This window comes from Protopterus annectens, chromosome 5.part1 (assembly GCF_019279795.1).
Source record: "Protopterus annectens isolate FY-2018-M chromosome 5.part1, PAN1.0, whole genome shotgun sequence".
NCBI classification, from domain to species: Eukaryota; Metazoa; Chordata; order Ceratodontiformes; family Protopteridae; genus Protopterus; species Protopterus annectens.
In genome coordinates this window covers 464,965,403-464,977,986 of record NC_056736.1, presented here as the reverse complement: position 1 = coordinate 464,977,986, position 12,584 = coordinate 464,965,403, and positions in this window count along the sequence as shown.

The window sequence follows — 12,584 nt, the reverse complement described above, 5'->3', positions numbered from 1 at the left end:
ATCATAAGGCTTTTTTCTCACTTCCCAAAACTGAAGTGGAATCCTTCAAGGCCCCAGGGCCAGTGGAAACTACGGCCCAAACTGCAGAATCCTATATAAACACATTCTACGGACATCTCCAGGAATAGGTTCATAGGTTCATAGGTTCATACTAGGCTATCTGCCCAAGGGCATTTATAAGCCTAGCCCATAGTTATGTGGCTTTCGCCACCCCTTTAGTTTGAATAAAACTATGCCTATTATTTTGCTGTGCCTCTGTCAAGCAGTGACACTGAAGTAATCCCTGGGGTATATCTGCAATCTCCCATCCATTGGTCAAGATTCCTCTTGAACAAGGCCAGTGAGGTGCTCTGCCTCACATGTACCGGGATTTTGTTCCACAGCATAGGGAGTCTCTGGGTGATGAATCTGTCCCTCCAGCATGTCCTATTAATAACCGTGTCAAGGTTTAAGTCTCCCGCCCTTGTGTTTAAGTCTCCTGCCCTTGTGTTTATGCATGGATCATGCTATCCCAAACAAAACCAAGACCCAATCATCCAAAGGCAGGCGTCCAGTCTGGTGGACCCCTGCCATAAATAAACTGTACAACAGAAGGAGGCAGCTACTATATGATAGAGCAAAATCCCTAATAGGGAAGGCATCTCTGATCAGTACTAGCAAAAAATTACGATCCCTCATAAAATCCTCCAAGGCCAGCTTCGAGAAAAAAATTGCACAGGATACCAAAGACAATCATAAGGCTTTTTTCAGTTATGTTAGAAACCTGGGATGCAACTCCCAGACTTGTTCTGAGTTGATTCTAAATGACAAAAAATACACTGAACCCACAGACATCTCCAATATCCTGGCAGACAGGTTCAGTGAAAACTTCTCCACCCCCTCCCCCACAAAAGAGCAAGTATCTATCCCAGCAGAGGGCTGCCTCCCAAACATCTCTGATGCTCAGGTGAAGGCTGCACTCTCCAAAGCAAAAAACACTGCTTCCATGGGACCAAATGGTGTCCCAGGTTGCATCCTACATGAACTCCAAGAGGAACTAATCCCTCAAATAAAACAGCTATACAATCTCAGCCTCACTACAGGATATGTGCCCACAGAATGGCGTACAGCAACAGTGGTCCCACTCCACAAAGGTGGAGCCTCTACGGACCCTGGAAACTATCGGCCCATAAGCCTGACTAGCTTAGTCTGCAAGGCTATGGAGTGGATCATCATGGAGCTCATAAACAAAGACACTGGGGACCTACAGACACTAGATCCTACCCAGTTCGGCTTTGTCAAGGGCAGATCCTGCCTTTTGAACCTGGTTGACTTCTTTGAAACAGTCACCAAAGCCATAGATGAAGGGAAGGTAGTCCACACAGCCTATCTGGACCTTGCAAAGGCATTTGACACAATACCCCACTCGGGCATCATAGATAAGCTATCCAGCTTAAATATAAACCCCTATGTCACAAGATGGGTCACAAACTGGCTCAAAGACAGAACCCACAGAGTGAGAGTTGCTTGAGCCATGTCAGACTCGAAACCGGTCACAAGTGGCGTCCCACAGGGTTCTGTCCTGGGACCACTCTTGTTCGGTATATACTTTTCTGAGGTACAGGCAAACGTGGGAGGACTATGGCTCACCAAGTTCGCAGATGACTGCAAACTGGGTGCCATAATCAGCTCTCCAGCTGACACAAACATCCTTCAAAAAGGTCTCACAGAGAGAGATAACTGGTGCCAGCGCCATGGTTTAAAGCTAAATGCCAAAAAATGTATAGTCATACCCTTTGGCAAAAACAATGTGCCCACAAATTACCACATAGGCGGAAACCCATTAAGTACAGAGAAAGTTATTAGGGACCTGGGGACCCAAGTTGATAGCAATCTCTCCTTTGAAAACCACATTGCCAAAGTGGTTAGAAAGACCTTCTACATAGCCCACCTCATCACGAAGGGTTTCACATCTAGATCAAGAGAGGTAATTGTGCCCCTTTATTCATCCCTCATCAGGCCCATCATAGAATACAATGCCCCTTTTGGGATGTACCTTACCCGACACCTGCAGCAATTAGAAAGACCCTAAAGTATCTCACCAAGAGGATCAAGGGTCTCAAACAGATGTCATATGCTGCTCGGTTAAAAAATCTCCAGCTCTACTCAGTTGCATACCGCCTACTTGGTAGGATCTATGCCTGACATACAAAGGTATGTCAAATCCAGAATTAATGGAGATGATCCACCTCAGTAAATCTAAATCCCTTAGAGCCACGCTCGAGGGACTTGAACCTCAGCACAGAAATAAATAGAACTTGCTGGAGGGACAGGTTCATAACCCAGAGGCTCCCTTTGCTCTGGAATAGAATTCCAGTTCATGTGAGGCAGAGCACCTCACTGAATCTCTTCAAGAAGAATCTCGATAGGTGGATGGGGGATCATAGGTTTGTCCCAGGTATTACTCCCGTGTCACTATTAGACAGAGGCACAGAAAACTAAACCTTAAAAAGGGCACAGTATACTCAAATCAAGGGGTGGCGTAAGCCATACAGAATCAGGCTAGGCTTATAATTGCCTCAGGGCAGATAGCCTAGTATGAACCTATGAACCTATAAACCTATGTGTCTCTGGTTGCTCTTACCAGAGCTTTTACAGATCTCTGTGAGCTCTGTGAAGAGCTGTTTGGTGTACTGTGAGCTCTGAGAAGAGCTGTTTGGTGTAAGGTGCAGATCCACGTGAGCTCTGAAAAGAGCTGTTTTGTGTATGGACACAATGGGCTCAGGGAAGAGCTGCTGTTGTGTCCTTCAGTGTTCTGCGGTGGTGTCAATCTCCGTTGTGCTTCTTCTTGAACAGATCTTTGGTTCTTTTGCTATGCGTGAGTCCTAAAAAGGACTATTTGTGCGCTCCCCCTGCTGTGCTGCTTTTATGCTACTGTGAGGGGGCATGGTTGAGAGATGTCCAGTGAGAAGTGACTAGTTTGGGGTGTGGCCCTAGTAGGCCTACAAGGTGAAGACGGACCTGGTTGGAAGCATCTCATTCCTCTTATTTAGTTCCTTTTTATTAACCAGCTACTTGTTCATATGTGCCATTCCTAACCTCTAGCAATGCGTTGGAGCCTTTTGCTTTGTCACGATTATATCTATGTTTGAAAAAACTGTACTAAAACTTAAATTTAAATGTAACCAAAAAATAAAAAAAAAAAATAATAAAAATTAAAATTAAATTTAAAATTAAATTTAAATTTAAAATTAATATTGAACTGTAAAACTCTGGGTTACTGACCATAGTTCTAAATTTAGACTTGCCATTACCATCGGTGAAACATTCGAAGCAAGCTTGGTTCTGAGAAAGATTCTGAGATGTTCGTGTATATATATATATATATATATATATATATATATATATATATATATACACACACACACCAAGAAAAAGGGAAACTAGTTGTACAAGAATGAGAGTGGGATACGACTTGCTAAAATAGGCTGTTGCCATAAATATTAATGTAAGATCTGTGTTAAATATCACCTTGCACTCTTATTAAAAACAGAAGAAGAAAAAAAACAAGATTCAAGCTGGTATTGATTGTTTAACTCATGGTTTATTAAGTATAAACAAAACATGAGCATTTTGCCCTTGACAGAGCTTCATCAGATCTATGTTATTCATATATGTAACAATCTCCCAACAACAGCAACACAATGAGATCCCAAGAACAAACAGTGACATGATCCAATTCTTGTATAAAACCACAAATTTATTGTATCAAATAGTACAAACTGGTTGAGCGCTTTATTCTACAAACCGTAGATTTTATCAGAACATTCAGCATTCATTGTAAAACCTTTATATACTCTAATTTCCCGCCCATAACTTCAATTATTCACTTAATCATTTCAATTAAGACTTAAAAAACCTTTAGTGTTTAAAAACAATGCAAAATCTGTTATAATGTATAACGAACATAAATATTTTATATGTTTATAACTACAATGACTAACACATAATACATGTACATTCATCCTATTCCTGAAATAAACTATTAATGTAAGTCTATAAATAGGCAATAAAATGTTATATACCACAATGTGTATTAAATATACACTTGTATAATAATAATCACATCACTTCAAGAGACTCTCAGGGGTATGAGTGTGTATTACACTTATTCAGCAACTGAATGAGATTTTTTGTTGACTACATTGTTACTTAAATCCTAATGAGAGGTTTAGTGGGAATATATTCATTAACACCTGGAGCACAGGTGGCATTTAACCTTATCTGCCATTTGATTTCTTTTTACCCTAGTATTGCCTTAATATCCGCACCCCTTGGGTTGCTCCTAACCACCTCCAATATAGTGAACCTAAATGAGTCACATCCAGTGCTTCCTTCTAAATGCCTGCACAATGCATTATTCTTATCTTTCTTTTTAATACAGTAAAGGTGATCATAAATCCTGTTACGTAACCTTCTGTCTGTTTTTCCCACATAAAAACTAGAACATGATGTACACTTCCCCATATAAACAACATGTTGTGTCTGACAATTCCCCTTACAGAAATATATTCTACTTTTGATATTGTTATCCAAACATATCTGCTCGTCTTCCCAAATGTAGGAGCATTGATTACAATGTCCACATCTTTTAGTTCCTACTCTATTCATATTAGCTACCTTGTTCTTACTAGTTGTTCTGATTTCTATCATCCTTTTGATATTCATCCCAGTTTTGTATACAAAGGATGGTTTCTCTCAAATTTTATCACCCATCATATCATCACTGGTTAGAATATTCCAATTTTCTTCTATGATATTCCTTATTTCTCCTGCATACTGGCTAAATTCTAAGATGTAAGCCCTTTGATATCCATCATCCATTCCACTTTTGTTTGTGTTATTCTGCAACATGATGTCATTACCCAAAAGAGGAATATATTTTCTCCCCCATTCACTTATCACATATTCTGTGATATCCTTAACTAAATGCTCTGGGTATCCCCGTCCTCAAAATAATTCACCTATAAATCTAATTTCCTTAATCACATCTTCTTTACGTGTGGTCATTCTAGCAGCCCTTATACATTGCCCTTTCAGAATGCTTTTTTTCTTAGTGTTTGGGTGGTTACTGGAATATTCCAAATAGGAATTACAGAAAGTATCTTTCCTGTAAATTCTGGATTGGAAAGTGTATCCATCATTAAAGATGTATGTATCCAAATAATTAATTCCAGTCCTACTGATGCTATGTGTAAATTTCAAATAAGGGCTACTACAATTAATATATTCTATAAAATGTGTCAAGGATGCTTCAGTCCCTTTCCATAAGACAAACATGTCATCCAAAACTCTTACTTAACAAACTATAGATTCCATTCAAGGGGTGTGTAGTATGAATTCTTCTTCCCAATCGAGTAACACTAGATTGGCATAAATGGGGGCACATGCTGCCCCCATAGCTACTCCTGAAATTTGTTTATAATATTCCCCTTCAAAGTATATATAGTTGTTATCTAGGACTACGTTAATACATTCTGTGATGAGTTCGATTCTATCCCACTCTAGCTGGGAATATTTATTTATACTATTGATGAATCTAGTGACACCATCATTTCATGGTATACAGGAGAATAAATCTTTTATATCAATAGTTACAAACATCATATTATTGTCCCATAATTCTTGTTTGAATCTTCCCAAGAATTCCCAGGAATCTTTAATTAGATGTGGTACTTTTGTATAAATATGCTTCAACCATTGATCAATAACTTTACCAAAAGGAAACGTTTTACGCCTACTTCCAGAAATAATGGGTCTGAAAGGGGGGTTGTTGACATTTTTATGTATCTTTGGTATACCTACAATGGTTGCTAATACAGGATAATCAACTTTCAGGTATCTATAAAGATCCACTTCAATACGTTCATCCAATAAGAATTCTTCCAAATACAAATCTATCCTTCTATGTGCTATGTTAATTTGCTTCAAGGATGAAGTCTCATATTGTTCAGATATATTTAAGATATCCAATATTTTCTGGGTGTATTCTTCCACATCAAACCACACAACTCCCTTTCCCTTATCAGGTGTCATTATCCTGATATTTTTAGTGCTACATAGGTTACAAAGAGCTTTATCTTCCTCAGTACTCCAACTACTATTTATCTTAATTTATCCTTTGTCTTGTTATGTAGCTCATATATTATTTTGGTGACAACCTTTTCAAACGTTAACGTGTTGTGTTATACAGTGGTGATTTTTTAGAAAAGGGAGACAATTGGAGGGGGAATTACAAACAGGAAGCTCAACAGTGGAGACAGGGAGAAAGGGGGAGACATCCTTAATACAGCAACAGACAATACATGTAATAACACAATCTGGTAGTGTCAAGGAAACAATAAAAATAGATGGGGTTATTCATAGTCTGGGAGATTTTAAAATATACAATTACACACAGCATCCTGTATATATAGAACATTTCAAACTATTTTCCAAAGGTATGAAATTTACACCTAGGAAAAAATTTAATGTTGTTGACACATTACTAGAATTCAACTTATATATGAGGAAACTGAACCTGGGGGTATTCTTCCAGAACAGTATAAATGGGGGAACAAGCAAAAGTAGTTTAAAGAAAAAAAGTAATTTCACACCCCTGATGCACAATATGTTAACAACATTTGAAAAGGTTGTCACCAAAAAAATATATGAGCTACATAACAAGACAAAGGAAGTTAAAATAAATAGTAATTGGAGTACTGAGGAAGATAAAGCACTTTGTAACCTATGTAACACTAAAAATATCAGGATAATGACACCTGATAAGGGAGGGGGAGTTGTGTGGTTTGATGTGGAAGAATGCACCCAGAAAATATTTGATATCTTAAATATATCTGAACAATATGAGACTTCATCCTTGAACCAAATTAACATAGCACATAGAAGGATAGATTTGTATTTGGAAGAATTCTTATTGGATGGACGTATTGAAGTGGATCTTTATAGATACCTGAAAGTTGATTATCCTGTATTAGCAACCATTGTAGGTATACCAAAGATACATAAAAATGTCAACAACCCCCCTTTCAGACCCATTATTTCTGGAAGTAGGAGTAAAACGTTTCCTTTTGGTAAAGATATTGATCAATGGTTGAAGCATATTTATACAAAAGTACCACATCTAATTAAAGATTCCTGGGAATTCTTGGGAAGATTCAAACAAGAATTATGGGACAATAATATGATGTTTGTAATTATTGATATAAAAGATTTATTCTCCTGTATACCAGGAAATGATGGTGTCACTAGATTCATCAATAGTATAAATAAATATTCCCAGCTAGAGTGGGATAGAATCGAACTCATCACAGAATGTATTAACGTAGACCTAGATAACAACTATATCTACTTCGAAGGGGAATATTATAAACAAATGTCAGGAGTAGCTATGGGGGCAGCATGTGCCCCCATTTATGCCAATCTTGTGTTACTCGATTGGGAAGAAGAATTCATACTACACACCCCTTGGATGGAATCTATAGTTTGTTAAGTAAGATTTTTGGATGACATGTTTGTCTTATGGAAAGGGACTGAAGCATCCTTGACACATTTTATAGAATATATTAATTGTAGTAGCCCTTATTTGAAATTTACACATAGCATCAGTAGGACTGGAATTAATTATTTGGATACATACATCTTTAATGATGGATACACTTTCCAATCCAGAATTTACAGGAAAGAAACTTTCTGTAATTCCTATTTGGAAGATTCCACTAACCACCCATACACCCAGAAAAAAAGCATTCTGAAAGGGCAATGTATAAGGGCTGCTAGAATGACTACACGTAAAGAAGATGTGATTAAGGAAATTAGATTTATAGGTGAATTATTTCGAGGACGGGGATACCTGGAGGATTTAGTTAAGGATATCACATAATATGTGATAAGTGAATGGGGGAGAAAATATATTCCTCTTTTGGATAATGACATCATGTTGCAGAATAACACAAACAAAAGTGGAATGGATGATGGATATCAAAGGGCTTACATCTTAGAATTTAGCCAGTATGCAGGAGAAATAAGGAATATCATAGAAGAAAATTGGAATATTCTAACCAGTGATGATATGATGGGTGATAAAATTTGAGAGAAACCATCCTTTGTATACAAAACTGGGATGAATATCAAAAGGATGATAGAAATCAGAACAACTAGTAAGAACAAGGTAGCTAATATGAATAGAGTAGGAACTAAAAGATGTGGACATTGTAATCAATGCTCGTACATTTTGGAAGACGAGCAGATATGTTTGGATAACAATATCAAAAGTAGAATATATTTCTGTAAGGGGAATTGACACAATATGTTGTTTATATGGGGAAATGTACATCATGTTCTAGTTTTTATGTGGGAAAAACAGACAGAAGGTTACGTAACAGGATTTATGATCACCTTTACTGTATTAAAAAGAAAGATAAGAATAATGCATTGTGAAGGCATTTAGAAGGAAGCACTGGATGTGACTCATTTAGGTTCGCTATATTGGAGGTGGTTATGAGCAACCCAAGGGGTGGGGATATTAAGGCAATACTAGGAGAAAAAGAAATCAAATGGCAGATAAGGTTAAATGCCGCCTGTGCTCCAGGTGTTAATGAATATATTCCCACTAAACCTCTCATTAGGATTTAAGTAACAATGTAGTCAACAAAAAATCTCATTCAGTTGCTGAATAAGTGTAATACACACTCATACCCCTGAGAGTCTCTGGAAGTGATGTGAATATTATTATACAAGTGTATATTTAATACACATTGTGGTATATAACATTTTGTTGCCTATTTATAGATTTACATTAATAGTTTCTTTCAGGAATAGGATGAATGTACATGTATTATGTGTTAGTCGTAGTTATAAACATATAAAATATTTATGTTCATTATACATTATAACAGATTTTGCATTGTTTTTAAACACTAAAGGTTTTTTAAGTCTTAATTGAAATGATTAAGTGAATAATTGAAGTTATGGGCGGGAAATTACAATATATAAAGGTTTTACAATGAATGCTGAATGTTCTGATGAAATCTACGGTTTGTAGAAGAAAGCGCTCAACCAGTTTTTACTATTTGATACAATAAATTTGTGGTTTTATACAAGAATTGGATTCTGTCACTGTTTGTTCTTGGGATCTCATTGTGTTGCTGTTGTTGGGAGATTGTTTGGATTCCTAGAAATTCTGTTGGAGACATATACGTAACAAGTAATATATACATTTCGATTTTTCATATAAAAAGCCATGTAAATTACAATGAAGAATAATCCAATAGCACATAGGCAGATCAAATTCAGTAACAGTGATTGGAGCAAAGGTACATAGATAGTTTGCATTTTTATTGTGATTGGTGCTATTTGCTTCTTATCTAAGCAAGTAAAAAATCACTGTGTATCTGTCTGTTAATCAGTGTGCTAGGTATAGTGTCAAAGAGCAATGTAACCATCTAGTCGTGTATTTTTGTTATAATACTATAGTAAATAACAAAAGAGCTGGCAGTGGGACTCACTGCTGCGTTTAATACTGTAACAATAGGGAGGAGGCTAGTGGTTAACCAAACTATAAAAAGAATTATATTGCTAAGGGCAGAGGTGTAATTAGGACTTAGCAACTGGCTGTGAGTCTCGGAAGTATTTGAGAAAAAAGAACTTGGGGTTGTCACCAAGACAAACTAAAGGAAAAAAACAAATGTGAAGTGTGTATGTGTGAAAATTTCCAGGCTCAGAGCACATAGAGGAGGTGAAATGGAAAGGGTATGAGATGAGCCACACAAAAGGACAAAGTCAAAACAAACCAAATAAAATGTAAACTGCATGTGCAAATACTTAAACACGCACACACAAATATATAAATATATATATATATAGATATATATATATATATATATATATATATGTGTGTGTGTGTGTGTGTGTGTGTATTACATCTATAGCTCTCTTTTATATATATATATATATATATATATATATACACACACACACACACACACACACACACACACACACACACACACACACACACACACACACACACACACACACACACACACACACACACACACATAAGTCTACATACATACACATGCATACATATATACATACACATACATAAATACGCACAGATACATGGATATACACACACAAAAATGCCACATAAAAAGAAGTGAATGTCCAAGTAATACGTAAAGAAAGTCTTGTTAAGTGAAATCATGTGTCTCAACTTGTGCTTACCAAAACATATGTATTTTATAGTGTCTTGCACATTTCTGACGTGAACAGCTTCCTCATATCTTAATTTACTAGCATATACTAATATAGTAGTTCATACTGCTGATTAGATACATCATTATATGAACAGCTCAAACTGACATTAAAATAACCCTCAGATAATTAAAGAGGTACAATGGAAGAAGTTGTAAAAATCAAAAGTCTAACTTAAACTACATATGAATAAAAATATATATAAAATTAAACATCTAGTACTAAAGCAAAAATGAAAATGAACTTACTGTGCATATCCATAAAAAAAATCTGTTTGCTTTCAGTAAAAGTTATTCTGGTCAAGTCTGTTTAATTTGGGTATGCTCTTAATGGAACATGTCTGATTGAGTCTGGGTCTCCAATAAGCTTTTAGTCGAATCTGCCATTCAAATTTATTTTCCTCTAGCTTTGCATTTAGACTGTCTTGAAATGGGCCTGAATTTATTCTCTCTTTTACATGAAAAAGAAACTTTTTGTAGTTTCTGTAGACCCGAGCATGTCTAGACAGTGAGTTGTTGAAGTTCTTAAGCCTGATGTCTGAAAGGTGTGTGGTAACTCTTATTTTGAGAGGATTAATTGTTTTTTCAATAAAGAATGCTTTGCATTTTGTGCAGCTTGCTCGGTATAGTACAGAGTTACTATTGCAGTTATATCTGTCATTGCAGACATATTTCTTTTTTGAGTTTGGACATATAAAATAGTTTGTTTGGCTCATAAATGCCCATCTTCAGCCTGGGAGGTTGCAGGGAAAGGGTCCTAAATGTAATTTCTTTTACGTTTTCTACCCAACTTCTAATGTCTTCCTTTTTGATAAATGATAAATCTTGACTGATAGACTGGTGTCCCCTCAAGATGCTCCAGTTTCGGACCATTTTTCTTTTTATTACATGTGAATCCTTGGAAGAAGTTAGGATTGTACTCCTTTTATGTTTCTCATTTCCTTCGCTGGTATTTAGCTGTGTGGCTTGTAATGGCTTCCTTCTAGGGGGTTCACTAGAGCTGCATCATTATTTTGTTTGTGCAGTTTAATGGGTCCCAGTATGTTAGCCACCAATTTCTTATTGTATCCTCTTTCCAGAAACTCTTGCTGCAGTTGACCTAGGTTGGTGAGAAATTGGTCCATCTCTCCAGAAACTCCAGTTATTCTAACTCCCTGCAATTTTTCTTAGTAATTTTGGGCTGCATGCTTTTAGTATGTAGAAGAAGATTCACGCATGTAGGTTTTCTGTAAAGGTTGTTCTTGTGTATTTCTTCTTTTCTGTCCTTATAGATAGTGATGTCCAGGAATTCCACTTTATCATGACTATAGTGGTTGATGAAGTGTAAAATGTCTGTAGTGATTTTGAGAAGAAAAAGTTATGCAGCTTTATATACAAAAATACACACACACACACACACACACACACACACACACACACACACACACACACACACACACACACATATATATATATATATATATATATATATATATATATATATATACGTGTGTGCGTGTGTGTGTGTATCAGAAGGTTTTTTTCTAATTACCTTGCACCTCTGAATGAAGTTATTAGCCGTCATTTTTCTGATCCTACCCATTGTACATGGGTAAACACAAACTATGTAATTCATGGTGTGTAAGGTAAGCTGAAAAAGGAAGGAGTGAAAGTGGAAGGAAGTTGATTAGGGTGGGTAGTGGGGTCACACAAACAAACATAGAAGATAGACAAGCCTGGCAGGGGATGTGATGATGCACTGAGGGAAGGGAAGCACAAAAGAGTAGAAGACATCTGTCAGAGGGTAGACTCTTTTAATTGGGACACTAAACAACAAACAAGGTTGGGTATAGACATAAAGGGAGGGGATGGTATGAGTATAGAGAGCAATATCACACTGCCTGTGTGAGACCCCAGTGGGAGATCAGATCCCACCTTGGGCACCCTTACCACTGGGCTCTGGCTCTGATGGTAATGCCAGTGAAAGGCAAGGATGCAATGCTACAAGCCACATAAGGAGTCTTTCCAGGTGGCCGATATTGCCATCTAGGTGCTAGCCCACCAAGTCATTGACCACCTCAGCAAGCTCCCTCAATTTTGCAAAAATGTCTGTACCCCTGGTACAGTCACCAGAGGGAACCACAGCAGACTCCTCCTGTGAAAGTGGCATAAAGGCCTATCTGCCACCTTCTCCTCCAAAGATGTACTGTCAGAGGTCTTCTTCACAGTGTGTTTTTAGAATGGGGAAGTAGTGGTTGCTGGAGCCTGGTGGGTTGTGGCATTGCCACAGGCAGAGCTATGGCTATAACT